Source organism: Azolla caroliniana, unplaced genomic scaffold (genome assembly GCF_043228905.1).
Source record: "Azolla caroliniana isolate FFs.n. ecotype wild unplaced genomic scaffold, voAzoCaro1.0.p SCAF_9, whole genome shotgun sequence".
In the NCBI taxonomy this organism is placed as follows: domain Eukaryota; kingdom Viridiplantae; phylum Streptophyta; class Polypodiopsida; order Salviniales; family Salviniaceae; genus Azolla; species Azolla caroliniana.
Window position 1 is genome coordinate 17,816,315 of NW_028230444.1, and position 20,239 is coordinate 17,836,553.

General features: G+C 37.6%; 16 non-coding genes across 16 annotated transcripts; all 16 read left to right on the forward strand.

Annotated features, from left to right (window-relative positions):
- Positions 1-317: 317 nt before the first annotated feature.
- TRNAG-CCC (transfer RNA glycine (anticodon CCC)) lies at positions 318-388 on the forward strand. Its single transcript has one exon. It is a non-coding gene; the product is annotated as a tRNA-Gly (tRNA).
- Positions 389-679: 291 nt separating this feature from the next.
- On the forward strand, positions 680-750 carry TRNAG-GCC (transfer RNA glycine (anticodon GCC)). The gene has a single exon. It is a non-coding gene; the product is annotated as a tRNA-Gly (tRNA).
- A 659-nt stretch (positions 751-1,409) lies between these two features.
- Positions 1,410-1,480, forward strand: TRNAG-GCC (transfer RNA glycine (anticodon GCC)). The gene has a single exon. It is a non-coding gene; the product is annotated as a tRNA-Gly (tRNA).
- Positions 1,481-2,332: 852 nt separating this feature from the next.
- On the forward strand, positions 2,333-2,403 carry TRNAG-GCC (transfer RNA glycine (anticodon GCC)). Its single transcript has one exon. It is a non-coding gene; the product is annotated as a tRNA-Gly (tRNA).
- A 297-nt stretch (positions 2,404-2,700) lies between these two features.
- Positions 2,701-2,771, forward strand: TRNAG-GCC (transfer RNA glycine (anticodon GCC)). Its single transcript has one exon. It is a non-coding gene; the product is annotated as a tRNA-Gly (tRNA).
- A 2,091-nt stretch (positions 2,772-4,862) lies between these two features.
- Positions 4,863-4,933, forward strand: TRNAG-GCC (transfer RNA glycine (anticodon GCC)). Its single transcript has one exon. It is a non-coding gene; the product is annotated as a tRNA-Gly (tRNA).
- A 331-nt stretch (positions 4,934-5,264) lies between these two features.
- TRNAG-CCC (transfer RNA glycine (anticodon CCC)) lies at positions 5,265-5,335 on the forward strand. Its single transcript has one exon. It is a non-coding gene; the product is annotated as a tRNA-Gly (tRNA).
- Positions 5,336-6,023: 688 nt separating this feature from the next.
- Positions 6,024-6,094, forward strand: TRNAG-CCC (transfer RNA glycine (anticodon CCC)). Its single transcript has one exon. It is a non-coding gene; the product is annotated as a tRNA-Gly (tRNA).
- A 292-nt stretch (positions 6,095-6,386) lies between these two features.
- TRNAG-GCC (transfer RNA glycine (anticodon GCC)) lies at positions 6,387-6,457 on the forward strand. The gene has a single exon. It is a non-coding gene; the product is annotated as a tRNA-Gly (tRNA).
- Positions 6,458-6,756: 299 nt separating this feature from the next.
- Positions 6,757-6,827, forward strand: TRNAG-CCC (transfer RNA glycine (anticodon CCC)). The gene has a single exon. It is a non-coding gene; the product is annotated as a tRNA-Gly (tRNA).
- Positions 6,828-7,119: 292 nt separating this feature from the next.
- On the forward strand, positions 7,120-7,190 carry TRNAG-GCC (transfer RNA glycine (anticodon GCC)). The gene has a single exon. It is a non-coding gene; the product is annotated as a tRNA-Gly (tRNA).
- A 526-nt stretch (positions 7,191-7,716) lies between these two features.
- On the forward strand, positions 7,717-7,787 carry TRNAG-CCC (transfer RNA glycine (anticodon CCC)). Its single transcript has one exon. It is a non-coding gene; the product is annotated as a tRNA-Gly (tRNA).
- Positions 7,788-8,449: 662 nt separating this feature from the next.
- Positions 8,450-8,520, forward strand: TRNAG-CCC (transfer RNA glycine (anticodon CCC)). Its single transcript has one exon. It is a non-coding gene; the product is annotated as a tRNA-Gly (tRNA).
- A 1,023-nt stretch (positions 8,521-9,543) lies between these two features.
- TRNAG-GCC (transfer RNA glycine (anticodon GCC)) lies at positions 9,544-9,614 on the forward strand. Its single transcript has one exon. It is a non-coding gene; the product is annotated as a tRNA-Gly (tRNA).
- Positions 9,615-14,620: 5,006 nt separating this feature from the next.
- TRNAG-ACC (transfer RNA glycine (anticodon ACC)) lies at positions 14,621-14,691 on the forward strand. Its single transcript has one exon. It is a non-coding gene; the product is annotated as a tRNA-Gly (tRNA).
- A 1,751-nt stretch (positions 14,692-16,442) lies between these two features.
- On the forward strand, positions 16,443-16,513 carry TRNAG-CCC (transfer RNA glycine (anticodon CCC)). The gene has a single exon. It is a non-coding gene; the product is annotated as a tRNA-Gly (tRNA).
- Positions 16,514-20,239: the final 3,726 nt, after the last annotated feature.

Here is a 20,239-nt window from a genome sequence, read left to right on the forward strand (position 1 = left end):
TAAATAACAATATTCTAAGAAAGGCCAACGTAAGCTGGTGATTATTGAGCAATACTTACCATTGCTATTTCGAATACCACAGAGTGAATAAAGAAAATTGACATGGTCTTATAGCGTGTTGCATGCATTGGTAGTTTAGTGGTAGAATAGTACCCTCCCACGGTACAGACTTGGGTCCAATTCCCGGCCGATGCAATGATGAAAACAAGGTTATTCAATCTTGGGAGAGAAATTTCCCTCAGAAACGATGTGAGACCATGTTCGACATCAACAAACTCAATAATAGAAAATTAACATGGTCTTATCGCATGTTGCATGCATTGGTAGTTTAGTGGTAGAATAGTACCCTCCCACGGTACAGACTCGGGTTCAATTCCCGGCCAATGCAATGATGAAAACAAGGTTATTCAATCTTGGGATAGAATTTTCCCTCAGATACAATGTGGGACCATGTTCGACATCAAGAATCGTAAATGACCTTAAATTCTGTTGTAACGATGAGAAATAATGTGAAGGAGAAATAAGTTGGTACTTACTTCTGAGGACGTATTTTGTTTCCTTCTAAATTTATCGGCGTCCAACAATACCACAACCATATTTAAACTATTTATTTTCTAACGTATATAGCAAATTGGATACTTGAGAAGTGATATGAAATATCGGGTTTAAATTTTGTTATGCATTGGTGGTCTAGTGGTAGAATAGTACCTTGCCACGGTACAGACCCGGGTTCGATTCCCGGCCAATGCACTCACTAAAATTTGCGAACCATTTTTCAGAATATGAATCTCTTCATGTAATATATGATGTAAATATTGAATATGATAAGTCTCGACTATCTTTAAAAACCAGAATTGCTAAATTAACTATATGGTTCTCTCTTCTTGTGCCAGATTAATTTCTCTTATGATCGTGATTTCTCTAAAATAACAATATTCTAAGAAAGGCTAACGTAAGCTGGTGATTATTGAGCAATACTTACCATTGCTATTTCGAATACCACAGACTCAATAAAGAAAATTAACATGGTCTTATATCGTGTTGCATGCATTGGTAGTTTAGTGGTAGAATAGTACCCTCCCACGGTACAGACTCGGGTTTAATTCTCGGCCAATGCAATGATGAAAACAAGGTTATTCAATCTTGGGATAGAAATTTCCCTCAGATACAATGTGGGACCATGTTCGACATCAAGAATCGTAAATGACCTTAAATTTTGCTGTAACGATGAGAAATAATGTGAAGGAGAAATAAGGTGGTACTTACTTCTGAGGACGTATTTTGTTTCCTTCTAAATTTATCGGCGTCCAACAATACCACAACCATATTTAAACTATTTATTTTCTAACGTATATATCAAATTGGATACCTAAGAAGTGATATGAAATATCGGGTTTAAATTTTGTTATGCATTGGTGGTCTAGTGGTAGAATAGTACCCTGCCACGGTACAGACCCGGGTTCGATTCCCGGCCAATGCACTCACTTAAATTTGCGAACCATTTTTCAGAATATGAATCTCTTCATGTAATATATGATGTAAATATTGAATATGATAAGTCTCCACTATCTTTAAAAACCAGAATTGCTAAATTAACTATATGGTTCTCTCTTCTTGTGCCAAATTAATTTCTCTTATGATCGTGATTTCTCTAAAATAATAATATTCTAAGAAAGCCCAACGTAAGCTGGTGATTATTGAGCAATACTTACCATTGCTATTTCGAATACCACAAACTGAATAAAGAAAATTAACATGGTCTTATAGCGTGTTGCATGCATTGGTAGTTTGGTGGTAGAATAGTACCCTCCCACGGTACAGACTCAGGTCCAATTCCTGGCCAATGCAATGATGAAAACAAGGTTATTCAATCTTGGGAGAGAAATTTCCCTTAGATACGATGTGAGACCATGTTCGACATCAACAAAATCAATAATAGAAAATTAACATGGTCTCATCGCATGTTGCATGCATTGGTAGTTTAGTGGTAGAATAGTACCCTCCCATGGTACAGACTCGTGTTCAATTGCCGGCCAATGCAATGATGAAAACAAGGTTATTCAATCTTGGGATAGAAATTTCCCTCAGATACAATGTGGGACCATGTTCGACATCAAGAATCGTAAATGACCTTAAATTTTGTTGTAACGATGAGAAATAATGTGAAGGAGAAATAAGGTGGTACTTACTTCTGAGGACGTATTTTGTTTCCTTCTAAATTTATCGGCGTCCAACAATACCACAACCATATTTAAACTATTTATTTTCTAACATATATATCAAATTGGATACCTGAGAAGTGATATGAAATATCGGGTTTATATTTTGTTATGCATTGGTGGTCTAGTGGTAGAATAGTACCCTGCCACGGTACAGACCCGGGTTCGATTCCCGGCCAATGCACTCACTAAAATTTGCGAACCATTTTACAGAATATGAATCTCTTCATGTAATATATGATGTAAATATTGAATATGATAAGTCTCCACTATCTTTAAAAACCAGAATTGCTAAATTAACTATATGGTTCTCTCTTCTTGTGCCAAATTAATTTCTCTTATGATCGTGATTTCTCTAAAATAACAATATTCTAAGAAAGGCCAACGTAAGCTGGTGATTATTGAGCAATACTTACCATTGCTATTTCGAATACCACAGACTCAATAAAGAAAATTAACATGGTCTTATAGCGTGTTGCATGCATTGGTAGTTTAGTGGTAGAATAGTACCCTGCCACGGTTCCGACCCGGGTTCGATTCCCGGCTAATGTACTGACCAAACTTTGCGAACAATTTTTCAGAATATGAATCGCTTCATGTAATATGTGATGTAAATATTAAATATTATAAGTCTCCACTATCTTTAAAAACCAGAACTGCTAAATTAACTATGATCGTGATTTCTCTTATGATCATGATTTCTCTAAAATAACAATATTCTAAGAAAGGCCAACGTAAGCTCGTGATTATTGAGCAATACTTAGCATTGCTATTTCGAATACCACAGACTCAATAAAGGAAATTAACGTGGTCTTATAGCATGTTGCATGCATTGGTAGTTTAGTGGTAGAATAGTACCCTCCCACGGTACAGACTCGGGTCGAATTCCCGGTCAATGCAATGATGAAAACAAGGTTATTCAATCTTGGGAGAGAAATTTCCCTCAGATACGATGTGAGACCATGTTCGACATCAAGAATCCTAAATTACCTTACATTTTGTTGTAACGACGAGAAATAATGTCCAAGAGTATGTAGACATATAAGGTCGTAGTTACTTCTGATGACGTATTTTGTTTCCTTCTAAATTTATTTGCGTCCAACTATACCACAATAATATTTAAACTATTTATTTTCTAACGTAGACATCAAATTGGATACCTGAGAAGTGATGGGGAATATCGGGGTCTTATTTCGAGATGCATTGTTGGTCTAGTGGAAGAATAGTACCTTGCCAAGGTACATAGCCGGGTTCAATTCACGACTAATGCATTGATGAAGCTTTCAAAACCATTTTTTAAGAATATCAATCCATTCATGTAATATGTGATGGAAATATTGAATATGATGAGTCTCCACTATCTTTAAGGACCAGAACTGCCAAATTAGCTATATGGTTCTTGCTGCTTTTGCAAAACTAATTTCTGTTCTGATCGTGATTTCTCTAAAATAACAATATTCTAATAAAAGCCAACATAAGCTGGTGATTATTGAGCAATAATTAGCATTGCTATTTCGAATACCACAGACTCAATAACAAAAAATTAACATATTCATATTGCATATTCCATGCATTGGTAGTTTAGTGGTAGAATAGTACCCTCCCACGGTACAGACTCGGGTTCAATTCCCAGACAATGCTATGATGAAAAGAAGCTTATTCAATCTTGGGAGAGAAAAATCCCTGAGATACGATGTGAGACCATGTTCGACATCAAGAATCGTAAATGACCATAAATTTTGCTGTAACGACAAGAAATAAAGTCAAGGATAAATAAGGTGGTACTTACTTCTGAGAACGTATTTTGTTTCCATCTAAATTCATTTGCGTCCAACAATACCACAACCATATTTAAACTATTTATTTTGTAACATACATATCAAATTGCATACCTGAGAAGTGATAGGTAATATCGAGTTTATATTTTGTTATGCATTGGTGGTCTAGTGGTACAGACCCGGGTTCAATTCCCCTTCAATGTAGTGACCAAGCTTTCGAAACCAATTCTTGAGAATATCAATCCCTTCATGTAATATGTGATGTAAATATTGAATATGATAAGTCTCCACTATCTTTAAGGACCAGAAATGCTAAATTAGCTATATGGTTCTTGCTGCTTTTGCAAAACTAATTTCTGTTATGATCGTGATTTCTCTAAAATAACAATATTCTAACAAAAGCCAACATAAGCTGGTGATTATTGAGCAATACTTAGCATTGCTATTTCGAATACCACAGACTCAATAACAGAAGATTAACATATTCTTATTGTATATTGCATGCATTGGTAGTTTATTGGTAGAATAGTACCCTCCCAGGTATAGACTCGGGTTCAATTCACGGCCAATGCAATGATAAAAAGATGCTTATTCAAGCTTGGGAGAGAAATATCCCTTAGATACGATGTGGGACTATGTTCGACATCAGAGAATTTTAAATGAGCTTAAATCTTATTTTAACAACGAGAAATAATGTCAAGGAGAAATAAGGTTGTAATTATTTCTGAGGACATATTTTGTTTCCTTTTAAATTTATCAGCGTCCAACAATACCACAATCATATTTAAATTATTTATTTTCTAACGTATATATCAAATTGGATACCTGAGAAGTGATAGGAAATATCGGGTTAATATTTTGTTATGCATTGGTGGTCTAGTGGTAGAATAGTACCCTGCCACGGTACAGACCCGGGTTCGATTCCCGGCTAATGCAATGAGCAAGCTTTCGGAACCAATTCTTGAAAATATCAATCCTTTCATGTAATATATAACGTAAATATTGAATATGATAAGTCTCCACTATCTTTAAGGACCAGAACTGCTAAATTAGCTATATGGTTCTTGCTGCTTTTGCAAAACTAATTTCTGTTATGATCGTGATTTCTCTAAAATAACAATATTCTAACAAAAGCCAACATAAGCTGAACAATATTCTAACAAAAGCCAACATAAGCTGGTGATTATTGAGCAATACTTAGTATTGCTATTTCGAATAGCACAGACTCAATAACAGAAAATTAACATATTCTTATTGTATATTCCATGCATTGGTAGTTTCGTGGTAGAATAGTACCCTCCCACGGTATAGACTCGGGTTCAATTCCCGGCCAATGCAATGATAAAAAGATGCTTATTCAAGCTTGGGAGAGAAATATCCCTCAGATACGATGTGGGACTATGTTCGACATCAGAGAATTTTAAATGACCTTAAATCTTATTGTAACAACGAGAAATAATGTCAAGGAGAAATAAGGTTGTAATTATTTCTGAGGACGTATTTTGTTTTCTTTTAAATTTATCAGCGTCCAACAATACCACAATCATATTTAAATTATTTATTTTCTAACGTATATATCAAATTGGATACCTGAGAAGTGATAGGAAATATCGGGTTAATATTTCGTTATGCATTGGTGGTTTAGTGGTAGAATAGTACCCTGTCACGGTACAGACCGGGGTTCGATTCCCGGCTAATGCACTGAGCAAGCTTTCGGAACCAATTCTTGAGAATATCAATCCCTACCAATTCTTGAGAATATCAATCCCTTCATGTAATATATAACGTAAATATTGAATATGATAAGTCTCCACTATCTTTAAGGACCAGAACTGCTAAATTAGCTATATGGTTCTTGCTGCTTTTGCAAAACTAATTTCTGTTATGATCGTGATTTCTCTAATATAACACTATTCTAACAAAAGCCAACATAACCTGGTGATTATTGAGCAATACTTAGTATTGCTATTTCGAATACCACAGACTCAATAACAGAAAATTAACATATTCTTATTGTATATTCCATGCATTGGTAGTTTAGTGGTAGAATAGTACCCTCCCACGGTATAGACTCGGGTTCAATTCCCGGCCAATGCAATGATAAAAAGATGCTTATTCAAGCTTGGGAGAGAAATATCCCTCAGATACGATGTGGGACTATGTTCGACATCAGAGAATTTTAAATGACCTTAAATCTTATTGTAACAACGAGAAATAATGTCAAGGAGAAATAAGGTTGTCATTATTTCTGAGGACGTATTTTGTTTTCTTTTAAATTTATCAGCGTCCAACAATACCACAATCATATTTAAATTATTTATTTTCTAACGTATATATCAAATTGGATACCTGAGAAGTGATAGGAAATATCGGGTTAATATTTCGTTATGCATTGGTGGTTTAGTGGTAGAATAGTACCCTGCCACGGTATAGACCCGGGTTCGATTCCAGGCTAATGCACTGAGAAAGCTTTCGGAACCAATTCTTGAGAATATCAATCCCTTCAAGTAATATATAACGTAAATATTGAATATGATAAGTCTCCACTATCTTTAAGGACCAGAACTGCTAAATTGGCTATATGGTTCTTGCTGCTTTGGCAAAACTAATTTCTGTTATGATCGTGATTTCTCTAATATAACACTATTCTAACAAAAGCCAACATAACCTGGTGATTATTGAGCAATACTTAGTATTGCTATTTCGAATACCACAGCCTCAATAACAGAAAATTAACATATTCTTATTGTATATTCCATGCATTTGTAGTTTAGTGGTAGAATAGTACCCTCCCACGGTATAGACTCGGGTTCAATTCCCGGCCAATGCAATGATTAAAAGATGCTTATTTAAGCTTGGGAGAGAAATATCCCTCAGATACGATGTGGGACTATGTTCGACATCAGAGAATTTTAAATGACCTTAAATCTTATTGTAACAACGAGAAATAATGTCAAGGAGAAATAAGGTTGTAATTATTTCTGAGGACGTATTTTGTTTCCTTTTAAATTTATCAGCGTCCAACAATACCACAATCATATTTAAATTATTTATTTTCTAACGTATATATCAAATTGGATACCTGAGAAGTGATAGGAAATATCGGGTTAATATTTTGTTATGCATTGGTGGTCTAGTGGTAGAATAGTACCCTGCCACGGTACAGACCCGGGTTCGATTCCCGGCTAATGCAATGAGCAAGCTTTCGGAATCAATTCTTGAAAATATCAATCCCTTCATGTAATATATAACGTAAATATTGAATATGATAAGTCTCCACTATCTTTAAGGACCAGAACTAATTTCTGTTATATGGTTCTTGCTGCTTTTCCAAAACTAATTTCTGCTATGTTCGTGATTTCTCTAAAATAACACTATTCTAACAAAAGCCAACATAAGCTCGTGATTATTGAGCAATACTTGAGCAAGCTTTCGGAATCAATTCTTGAAAATATCAATCCCTTCATGTAATATATAACGTAAATATTGAATATGATAAGTCTCCACTATCTTTAAGGACCAGAACTGCTAAATTAGCTATATGGTTCTTGCTGCTTTTGCAAAACTAATTTCTGTTATGATCGTGATTTCTCTAAAATAACAATATTCTAACAAAAGCCAACATAAGCTGGCGATTATTGAGCAATACTTAGCATTGCTATTTCGAATAGCACAGACTCAATAACAGAAAATTAACATATTCTTATTGTATATTCCATGCATTGGTAGTTTAGTGGTAGAATAGTACCCTCCCACGGTATAGACTCGGGTTCAATTCCCGGCCAATGCAATGATAAAAAGATGCTTATTCAAGCTTGGGAGAGAAATATCCCTCAGATACGATGTGGGACTATGTTCGACATCAGAGAATTTTAAATGTCCTTAAATCTTATTGTAACAACGAGAAATAATGTCAAGGAGAAATAAGGTTGTAATTATTTCTGAGGACGTATTTTGTTTTCTTTTAAATTTATCAGCGTCCAACAATACCACAATCATATTTAAATTATTTATTTTCTAACGTATATATCAAATTGGATACCTGAGAAGTGATAGGAAATATCGGGTTTATATTTCGTTATGCATTGGTGGTCTAGTGGTAGAATAGTACCCTGTCACGGTACAGACCGGGGTTCGATTCCCAGCTAATGCACTGAGCAAGCTTTCGGAACCAATTCTTGAGAATATCAATCCCTTCATGTAATATATAACGTAAATATTGAATATGATAAGTCTCCACTATCTTTAAGGACCAGAACTGCTAAATTAGCTATATGGTTCTTGCTGCTTTTGCAAAACTAATTTCTGTTATGATCGTGATTTCTCTAATATAACACTATTCTAACAAAAGCCAACATAACCTGGTGATTATTGAGCAATACTTAGTATTGCTATTTCGAATACCACAGACTCAATAACAGAAAATTAACATATTCTTATTGTATATTCCATGCATTGGTAGTTTAGTGGTAGAATAGTACCCTCCCACGGTATAGACTCGGGTTCAATTCCCGGCCAATGCAATGATAAAAAGATGCTTATTCAAGCTTGGGAGAGAAATATCCCTCAGATACGATGTGGGACTATGTTCGACATCAGAGAATTTTAAATGACCTTAAATCTTATTGTAACAACGAGAAATAATGTCAAGGAGAAATAAGGTTGTAATTATTTCTGAGGACATTTTTTGTTTTCTTTTAAATTTATCAGCGTCCAACAATACCACAATCATATTTAAACTATTTATTTTCTAATATATATATCAAATTGGATTCCTGAGAAGTGATAGGAAATATCGGATTTATATTTCGTTATGCATTGGTGGTCTACTGGTAGAATAGTAACCTGCCACGGTAAAGACCCGGGTTTGATTCCCGGCTAATGCACTGAGCAAGCTTTCGGAACCAATTCTTGAGAATATCAATCCATTCATGTAATATATAACGTAAATATTGAATATGATAAGTTTTCACTATCGTTAAACACTATACCCGCTAAATTACCTATATGGTTGTCGGTTTTTGTGCCAAACTAATTTCTGTTATGATCGTGATTTCTCTAAAATAACAATATTCTAACAAAAGCCAACGTAAGCTCGTGATTATTGAGCAATACTTAGCATTGCTATTTCGAATACCACAGACTCAATAAAGAAAATTAACATGGTCTTATCGCATGTTGCATGCATTGGTAGTTTAGTGGTAGAATAGTAGCCTTCCACGGTACAAACTCGCCTTCAATTCCCGGCCAATGGAATGATGAAAACAAGGTTATTCAATCTTGGGAGAGAAATTTGCCCGAGATACAATGTGGGACCATGTTCGACATCAAGAATCGTAAATGACCTTAAATTTTGTTGTAACGTCGAGAAATAATGTCAAGGAGAAATATGGTTGTACTTACTTCTGAGGACGTATTTTGTTTCCTTCTAAATTTATTTGCCTCCAACAATACCACAATCATATTTAAACTATTTATTTTCTAACGTATCTATCAAATTGGATACCTGAGAAGTGACAGGAAATATCAGGTTTATATTTCATTATGCATTGGTGGTCTAGTGGTAGAATAGTACCCTGCCACGGTACAGACCCGGGTTCGATTCCCGGCCAATGCACTGACCAAACTTTCCGAACCATTTTTCAGAATATGAATCGCTTCGTGTAATATGTGATGTAAATATTGATTATGATAAGTGTCCACTATGTTTAAACACCATAACTGCAAAATTAGCTATATGGTTCTCACTTCTTGTGCCAAACTAATTTCTGTTATGATCGTGATTTCTCTAAAATAACAATATTCTAACAAAAGCCAACGTAAGCTGGTGATTATTGAGCAATACATAGCATTGCTATTTCGAATACCACAGACTCAATAAAGAAAATTAACATGGTCTTATCGCATGTTGCATGCATTGGTAGTTTAGTGGTAGAATAGTACCCTCCCACGGTACAAACTCGGGTTCAATTCCCTGCCAATGCAATGATGAAAACAAGGTTATTCAATCTTGGGAGAGAAATTTCCTTCAGATACGATGTGGGACCATGTTCGACATCAAGAATCTTAAATGACCTTACATTTTGTTGTAACGACGAGAAATAATGTCCAAGATTATGTGGACATATAAGGTCGTAGTTACTTCGGAGGACGCATTTTGTTTCCTTCTAAATTTATTTGCGTCCAACAATACCACAATAATATTTAAACTATTTATTTTCTAACGTTGTCATGCCTTTCGGCGCCGGATCGTTGCGTGAGACGGGTGGGAACCACTGAGTTTTTGGACTAGGAGAAAGAAGAATATGAGATGAGGCTAGTAATTAATAGATTATTAGAAAGAGAGATAGAAATTTCGTGAATCCCACGAGTGTATTGTATTCGATTAATCAATATTTAGATAAGAATATGTATTTAGATTGAAAGAAAGATATTAGAAACTTGTGAATCCCAGAAGTATAGATTATATTATTTTCGTGAATCCCACGATTATATTAATCTATTGGTGTTTTCGGAAATATATCCAATTTCCAAATATTTCACACACCTTTTACATTGTGCTCCCCATCCTTATGTAGTGATCAGGGAGTCCATGCTTTTTTTTTTTCTAACTATAGACTCCATGCTTTTCCTATAGATAGACTATATGCTTTATCTAAAATGATCATGCTTTTTCTAACTTGTGTGTTTTTTATCAACTATAGCGTTCATGCACGCTAGATATGCATGCGTAGCTTTTTCTTTTACCATGCGTTTTCTTTTAACTAAAGTTTATCCTAGATGAACTAAGCTTTCTATGTGGAACATCTATTTTTGAACACTAATGAAATGCTAGTGTAATGGTAAGACATTACATTATTAACATGGAGGTGCAAGGTTCGAATGTTGCCCTATGCATGCTATATATATATTTTAATATTTTGTACTATTTATTCATATTTATTAAATCGGTACTTTATAAGTTTTTCACGTAGTGTACGAAATACACTACGACACTCGCCCCCTCCGAACCCGCACATCCTCCGGAATGTGCCGAAGTTGTCGGTGATTGTTAGTCTCGTCCATCCGTTCTCCGCATGGTTGGTTTCGTCACCGGTCATTTTTGGTTGCCAGCCCCGTTCGGTCTCCGGTTTTTGGTTGCGGACTCCGCCCGGTTTCCGGTTTAGTTCAGTTGCCGGCTCTGTCCGGTCTCCGGTTACCAGCCCTCGTAATTCTTCGTTACTTGTTGTACCCTTCGTTTCTCTCGCTATGTCAGCTTTGTCTCTCCATTTTGAGCACATCCATTCTTTCCACCCGAACCATTGTCGCCATCCGATCCACCATAATCTTCGTTCATTCTTTGCATTGCCATGAGTGGTTGTCATGGTCCCTTGTCGTACTCTTGAGCATCTCGGTGTGTTGTCTCTCTCCACTCCGCGCTTGTCTTCCGTAGGTTCTACCCACGTGTCGATGTCGACCTCCGAATACGCGCTCGCTATTAGGTCCTTATGTGGCTTTAATGCTTGCTTTATTTCTCGATGTTGCACATGCGTCGTATTAGGCCGTAGTGCATGCTTCGTATTCCATCGTAGTGCATGCGTCGTATTACCCCGTAGTGCATGCTTCTTTTTGCACAGTAGTGCGTGCTTCTTTTTGCGCCGTAGCGTGTGCTTCTCTTTACGCCATAGCACGTGCTTCTTTTGGTGCCGTAGCTCGTGCTCCGTATTACATGCTTCTCCCATCGTAGACCCGACCTTCGCGTTGTCGTGCTTTTGTTTACATCGGAATTTCAGGCGGATCATCTTCCATCCGAACCGGCTTCCAACTTTACCTTCCTTGCTGCCACCTCCCGTCTCTTCGGTCTCACGTTGGTTCTCGGACACAACTGCCGAAGTCTCTAGAATTAGTGGGTAGGAATCCTTGGTATTATCATCCTCCGTTGTTTCACCCATAGCCATATTCTCGGCTATCTCTCCGTCATCCGCATCGGCTTCGACCTTTGTTTTCTCTCCGCCACCTTCCGTCTCTTCGGTCTCACGTTGCCTTTCGAACGCAACCGCCGAAGTCTCTGGAATCCGTGGTGGGGAAGTCTCGATGTGGCCATCCGTCGTTGATTCGTCCATAGCCACCTTTGATTTGATGTCATCTTTCGTGGCGACCTCCTCAATCAAGTCCTCCTTGCTCTCTTTCACTGCATCAATTATGCTTACCCCTTTTTCACCCAATGTTTCGGACACTTGTATTCTGAAATCTTCTTCTACACTTGGGTTATCGGCCTTATCCTTCGTCGTTGTTCTTTCGCAAGACAAGAGGGTAGCTTGTTTTACACCCTCTTCCGTCACACCATCTTGTTGTATTTCGGCCTTCATATCGGCTCCATCGTTTGTCTTCAATCGACCATCCTTCATCGGCCATGTCGTTGACAAGATTGTCATCTTCCTCTCATCATGTCTCCGGCATACCCTTTGGACTTCGGCCCAATCTTCGGTAAGACCATTCGTACCGTCATCGTCTTCGAGTTCGATCGCGATGTCCATCCATTCTTTTCGATCGATCGATTTTACGAACATTAGGACTTTATCCTCCCCCACCAATCGTTGTTCCCGCTCCGAGAGTCGAGCAAGACGATGCTCGAACTCTAGGAATGCTTGTGTTGCACTTCGGTGGGTCTTCTCCGATGCCACCCATTCGTCAAACTTGCGTCGATCTCGTCCCTTCGATCTCTCGTAGTCATATGCCTCTCATAAAGCTTCTTCAAAGGACCCCCATGTTGGATTTTGTTGCCGTATCTTGTAGATTCTTTCTTGTAACTCATCCGTGGCTACCCGACTTAAGGATATCACTTGCAATCCTTCCGGTCTCCCACATCGCATCATCTCCCCTTTGTAGTCACGTAGATAGCGTGACACATCATTTCCGTTGAATTCCCCATTTCGTCGCACAAGCCGCTCTACTGTCGCCTTCATCTCCGTCATCGCGCGTTGTTCTTGTTGCATCCGCTCAACCATCATCATCATCATGTTCATCGCCTCTTGTTGATTCTCCATCCCCTTGCCACCCGTCTTCAAGTCGGGTTCACCAAATGTGTCGTGCCTTTCGGCGCCGGATCGTTGCGTGAGTCGGGTGGGAACCACTGAGGTTTTGGACTAGGAGAAAGAAGAATATGAGATGAGGCTAGTAATGAATAGATTATTAGAAAGAGAGATAGAAATTTCGTGAATCCCACGAGTGTATTGTATTCGATTAATCAATATTTAGATAAGAATATGTATTTAGATTGAAAGAAAGATATAAGAAACTTGTGAATCCCACAAGTATAGATTATATCATTTTCGTGAATCCCACGATTATATTAATCGGTTGGTGTTTTCGAAAATATATCCAATTTCCAAATATTTCACACACCTATTACATTGTGCTCCCCATCCTTATGTAGTGATCAGGGAGTCCATGCTTTTTTTTTTTCTAACTATAGACTCCATGCTTTTCCTATAGATAGACTATATACTTTATCTAAAGTGATCATGCTTTTTCTAACTTGTGTGTTTTTTATCAACTATAGCGTTCATGCACGCTAGATGTGCATGCGTAGCTTTTTCTTTTACCATGCGTTTTCTTTTAACTAAAGTTTCTCCTAGGTGAACTAAGCTTTCTATGTGGAACATCTATTTTTGAACATTAATGAAATGCTAGTGTAATGGTAAAAGATTACATTATTAACATGGAGGTGCAAGGTTCCAATGTTGCCCTATGCATGTTATATATATTTTAATATTTTGTACTATTTATTCATATTTATTAAATCGGTACATTATAAGTTTTTCACGTAGTGTACGAAATACACTACGACAACGTATACATCAAATTGGATACCTGAGAAGTGACGGGGAATATCGGGTTTTTATTTTGAGATGCATTGGTGGTCTAGTGGAAGAATAGTACCCTGCCACGGTTCCGACCCGGGTTCGATTCCCGGCCAATGCATTGATGAAGCTTTCGGAATCATTCTTTAAGAATATCAATCCCTTCATGTAATATGTGATGTAAATATTAAATATGATAAGTCTCCACTATCTTTAAACACCATAATTGCAAAATTAGCTATATGGTTCTTGCTTCTTGTGCGAAACTAATTTCTGTTATGATCGTGATTTCTCTAAAATAACAATATTCTAACAAAAGCCAACATAAGCTGGTGATTATTGACCAATACTTAACACTGCTATTTTGAATACCATAGACTCAATTAAGAAAATTAACATGGTCTTATCGCATGTTGCATGCATTGGTAGTTTTTTGGAAGAATAGTACCCTCACACGGTATAGACTCAGGTTCAATTCCCGGTCAATGCAATGATGAAAACAAGGTTATTCAATCTTGGGAGAGAAATTTCCCACAGATACGATGTGGGACCATGTTCGACATCAAGAATCGTAAATGACCTTAAATTTTGCTATAACGACGAGAAATAATGTCAAGGAGAAATAAGGTTGTACTTACTTTTGAGGACATATTTTGTTTCCTTCTAAATTTATTTGCGTCCAACAATACCATAATCATATTGAAACTATTTATTTTCTAGCGTATATATCAAATTGGATACCTAAGAAGTGATAGGAAATATCGGGTTTATATTTCGTTATGCATTGGTGGTCTAGTGGTAGAATAGTACCCTACCACGGTATAGACCCGGGTTCGATTCCCGGCCAATCCACTGACCAAACTTTGCGAACCATTTTTCAAAATATGAATCGCTTCATGTAATATGTGCTGTAAATATTGAATATGATAAGTAACTAGAACTGCTAAATTAACTATGTGGTTCTCTTTTCTTGTGCCAAATTAATTTCTCTTATGATCTTAATTTCTCTACAATAACAATATTCTAACAAAGGCCAACGTAGGATAGTGATTATTGAGCAATAGTTAGCATTGCTATTTTGAATATCATAGACTCAATAAAATAAAATTAACATGGTCTTATCGCATGTTACATGCATCGGTAGTTTAGTGGTAGAATATTACCCTCCCACGATACAAACTCGGGTTCAATTATTGGCCAATGCAATGATGAAAACAAGGTTATTCAATTTTAGGAGAAAAATTTCCCTCAAATACGATGTAAGACCATGTTCGACATCAAGAATCTTAAATGACCTTAAAATTTGTTGTAACGACGAGAAATAATGTCCAAGAGTATGTAGACATATAAGGACGTAGTTACTTCTGAGGACGTATTTTGTTTACTTCTAAATTTATTTGCGTCCAACAATATCACAATAATATTTAAACTATTTATTTTCTAACGTATCCATCAAATTGGATACCTGAGAAATAATAGGGAATATCGGGTTCTTTTTTCGATATGCATTGGTGGTCTAGTGAAAGAATAGTACCCTGCCACAGTACAGACACGGGTTCGATTCCCGGTCAATGCACTAACAAAGTTTTCGGAACCAATTATTGAGAATATCAATCCCTTTAATTAATATGTCATGTAAATATTGAATATGATAAGTCTCCATTATCTTTAAACACCATAACTGCAAAATTAGGTATATGGTTCTCGCTTCTTGTGCCAAACTAATTTCTGTTATGATCGTGATTTCTCTGAAATTACAATATTCTAAGAAAGGCCAATGTAAGCTGGTGATTATTGAGCAATACTTAGCATTGCTATTACGAATACCACAAACTCAATAAAGAAAATTAACATGGTCTTATCGCATGTTGCATGCATTGGTAGTTTAGTGGTAGAATAGTACCCTCCCACGGTACAGACTCGCGTTCAATTCCCAGTCAATGCAATGATGAAAACAAGGTTATTCAATCTTGGGAGAGAAATTTCCCTCAGATACGATGTGGGACCATGTTCGACATCAAGAATCGTAAATGACCTTAAATTTTGTTGTAACGACGAGAAATATTGTCAAGGAGAAATAAAGTCGTACTTACATTGGAGGACGTGTTTTGTTTCCTTCTCAATTTATTTGCATCCAACAATACCACAATAATATTTAAACCATTTATTTTGAACGTATATATGAAATTGGATACCTGAGAAGTGATAGGGAATATTCAGTTTATATTTCCTATGCATTGGTGCCTAGTGGTAGAATACTACCCTGCCACGGTACAGACCCAGGTTCGATTCCTGGCCAATGCACAGATGAAGCTTTCAGAACCATTTTTTAAGAATATCAATCCCTTCATGTACTATGTGATGTAAATATTGAATATGATAAGTCCCCACTATATTTAAACACAATAACTGCTAAATTAGCTATCTAGTTCTCGCTTCTTATGCCAAACTAATTTTTGTTATGATCGTGATTTCTCTAAAATAACAATATTCTAACAAAAGCCAACGTAAGCTGGTGATTATTGAGCAATACTTAGCATTGCTATTTCGAATACTATAGACTCAATAAATGAAAATTAACATGGTCTTATCGCATATTGCATGCATTGGTAGTTTAGTGGTAGAATGGTACCCTCCCACGGTACAGACTCGGGTTCAATTCCCGGCCAATGCAATGATGAAAATAAGGTTATTCAATCTTGGGAGAGAAATTTCCCTCAGATACGACGTGAGACCATGTTCGACATCAAGAATCGAAAAATGACCTTAAAGTTTGTTGCAACGAAGAGAAATAATTCAAGGAGTCTGTGCACATATAACGTCGTAGTTACTTTTGAGAACACAATTTGGATACCTGAGAGTTGACAAGGAATATCAGGTTTATATTTTGTTATGTATTGGTGGTCTCGTGGTAGAATAGTACCCTGCCACGGTACAGTCCTAGGTTCGATTCCCGGCCAATGCACTAACCAAGCTTTCAGAACCAATTTTTGAGAATATCAATTCATTCGTGTAATATGTGTTGTAAATATTGAATATGATAAGTCTCCACTATCTTTAAAGACTAGAACTGCTAAATTAGCTATATGGTTCTCGCTTCTTGTGCCAAACTAATTTGTATTATGCTCATGACTTCTCTACAATAACAATATTCTAACAAAGGCCAACGTAAGATGGTGATTATTGAGCAATACTTAGCATTGCTATTTCGAATACCATAGACTCAATAAAAGAAAATTAACATGGTCTTATTGCATGTTGCATGCATAGGTAGTTCAGTGGTAGAATAGTACCCTCTCACGGTACAGACTCAGGTTCAATTCCTTCACATACGATGTGAGACAACGTTCAACATCAAGAATCTTAAAAGACCTTAAAGTTTGCTGCAATGGAGAGAACTAATTCATGGAGTTAGTGGACATATAACGTCGTAGTTACTTTTTAGAACATATTTTGGTTCCTCCTAAATTTATTTGCGTCCAAGAAAGACACAACAATATTTAAACTATTTATTTTCTAAAATAAATATCAAATTGGATACCTGAGAAGTCACAAGGAATATCGGGCTTCTATTTCCCTATGCATTGGTGGTGTCGTGGTAGAATAGTACCTTGCCACGATAGACCCGGGTCGATTCCCGGCCAATGCACTAACCAAACTTTGCGAACCATTTTTCAGAATATGAATCCCTTGATTTAATATGTGATGTAAATATTGAATATGATAAGTCTCCACTATCTTTAAAAACCAGAACTGCTAAATTAGCTATATGGTTCTCGCGTCTTGTACCAAACTAATTTCTGTTATGCTCTTGATTTCTCTACAATAACAACATTCTAACAATGAAATTTATATTGGTTCTATGCATATTGTAAGGAAAGGAGGAGGCAAGAGTGGTTGTAATGCAGCGGAAGATAAGTGTGTGTGTGTGTCTCAAGACATAGAGAGAGAGAGAGAGAGCTCTGAAGACAGAGATAGACTAAATTGTATATTAACCAAAAAATGCTTCAAAACATAAAACATCCATATAATGACTAAGGTACAATGCGTTAGATTATATACCAACTAAGCTAGGGCAAGTGCCCTTTCTACTATTTACAAAATTAGCCCAACATGTACATGAGATAGTGTGAAACCTATCTATGGGAAGTTGAGTTCGATTCTCAACACACCCCTTCGTAGACAACTTCCATCTGTCGAAAAGTTGTTTCGGTCTTCGAAGTACTTCAATTTAAGGGATCGGATTCTGGCTTTATTGTTTTATCCTTCTTATTGCGTGTTGCGTAGTCTATGTTGCATATGTTGCGTAGTCCCCCTCAAGCTCGACAATGTAGATGTCCTGAGACCAAGGTCCAATGCAAATTTCCCGAGCTTGTCGACGCTTAGAGCTTTTGTAAAAATATGAGCAACCTGGAGGTGTGTACTGATGTGTTGTAGGTCGATCTCTCCGGCCCGTATGCGCTCGCAGATGAAGTGGTAGTGAACTTCAATATGCTTTGTTCGCGCGTGGAATATGGGATTCCGCGCCAGGTAGATACTGCTCATGTTGTCTCAGTAGAGATGAATTGGATCGTTGATGGGTACGCCCAGATCCTTTAGTACGCGTTTGAGCCAGACGGCTTCGCATGCGGCGACTGCTGCGCCCCTGTATTCAGCTTCCGTGCTCGACAATGCAACTGTCGGTTGCTTCTTACTACTCCAAGAGATCGCTTCGCTACCAAGAGAGAAGACCAATCCGGATGTGGATCGCCTATCTGCTTTATATCCTGCCCAATCCGCATTTGTGTACCCTTCAAGTTGAATGATCGCATTCGTCTTGTACATAATGCTGTAGTCCATTGTCATACTAACATACCGAAGTATCCTCTTAGCGTAGTCCAGATGAAGATTTTGCGGATTCTGCATAAACTGGTTAAGGATGCCAACCACATAACTGAGGTCGGGTCGCGTAATGGTCAGATAGATCAAGCTACCGATCAGTTTCCGATACTGAGTCGGCTCGCTCTCAGCGGTTCCGGAACTAGCATCGATCTTGAGATTACGATCAAGAGGGGTAGACACAGGCTTGCACTCAGTCATTCCGAACTTGTAGATTAAGTTGAGAATGTAGTACGGTTGAGAGATCATTATTCCGAATGGTGTTCGAATTACTTCAATACCTAGGAAGTAATGGAGCTCGTGTAAGTCTTTCATTTTGAATCTGCCGGAAAGAAGAGATTTGACTTTGTTAATCTCAGTGAGATCCTTTCCTCCGATGACCAAATCATCCACATACAGGATGATGATGATCCGGCTATCCGACTCATTTCGGATGTACAGAGAAGTATCGGATTTTGACATCCGAAATACGACTTGATGAAGATATTGCGTGATATTCGAATGGCAAGCATGTGGTTCTTGTTTGAGGCCGTAAAGTGGTTTCTTAGGTTGGCATACGGTGTGTGGATGTTTACGCGATTCGAATCCAGGTGGTTGTATCATGTACACCTCTTCTTCTAACTCTCCTTGGAGGAAAGAATTTTTTACGTCCATTTGGTGGAGGTGCCATCCCTTCGCTACGGCGAGTGCAATATTTGTCCGTACAGTTTTCATCTTTGCTACCGGAGCAAAAGGTTTCTTCATAGTCTATGTCGTGCATTTGCACGTAGCCTTTCACAACGAGTCGTGCTTTGAAGCGATTCATGGATCCGTCGGCATTGTATTTTACTTTGTATATCCATTTGCAGCCAATCGCTTTCAAGGCCTTCGAACTCACTATCAAGGGAGTGGGTCGATTTGAATTCAAATTGATCTTCATATTCCTGCATTTTCGCCTTCCATTTGTCCAGCTTTCATCGCTCGACGGCTCTGATGGCCCACTCAGTCGTGTCGTAATTGGGCTATCTTCTAACATCTATGACAGCCAATCCCCAACTTCTATTTCTATTTCAGTGTCATATGTCTCAAGTGGGGTTGGAGTCGAAGTATTCTCTGGTGCGTACCAGAATGCGTACTCGTCGAAGACTACGTCTCGACTTGTTTGAATTTTTCGGGTAGATGGGTTGTAGCATTTGTACCCCTTCTGTTCGAGTGAGTATCCTACGAGGATACATTTCTCCAACTTTGGGTCAAGCTTTTGCCGCGTATCGTCGGGAATATGTATGTAGGCGATAGAACCGAAAATGCGGTCATGTGACAAATCCAGCTTCTTTCCGAAGAACATCTCATGTGGAGTTATATCGTGTACTCCTGAGGTTGTGCACCAGTTCATGATATATACGGCCGTATTTGCCGCTTCTGCCCAATATGATTTCAGCAAGTTCTTCTCATTCATCATGGCTCGTGCGACTTCTAGTACATGGCGATTTTTACGTTCTACTACGCCGTTTTGCTAAGGCGTGTGTCGACACGAGAACTCTCG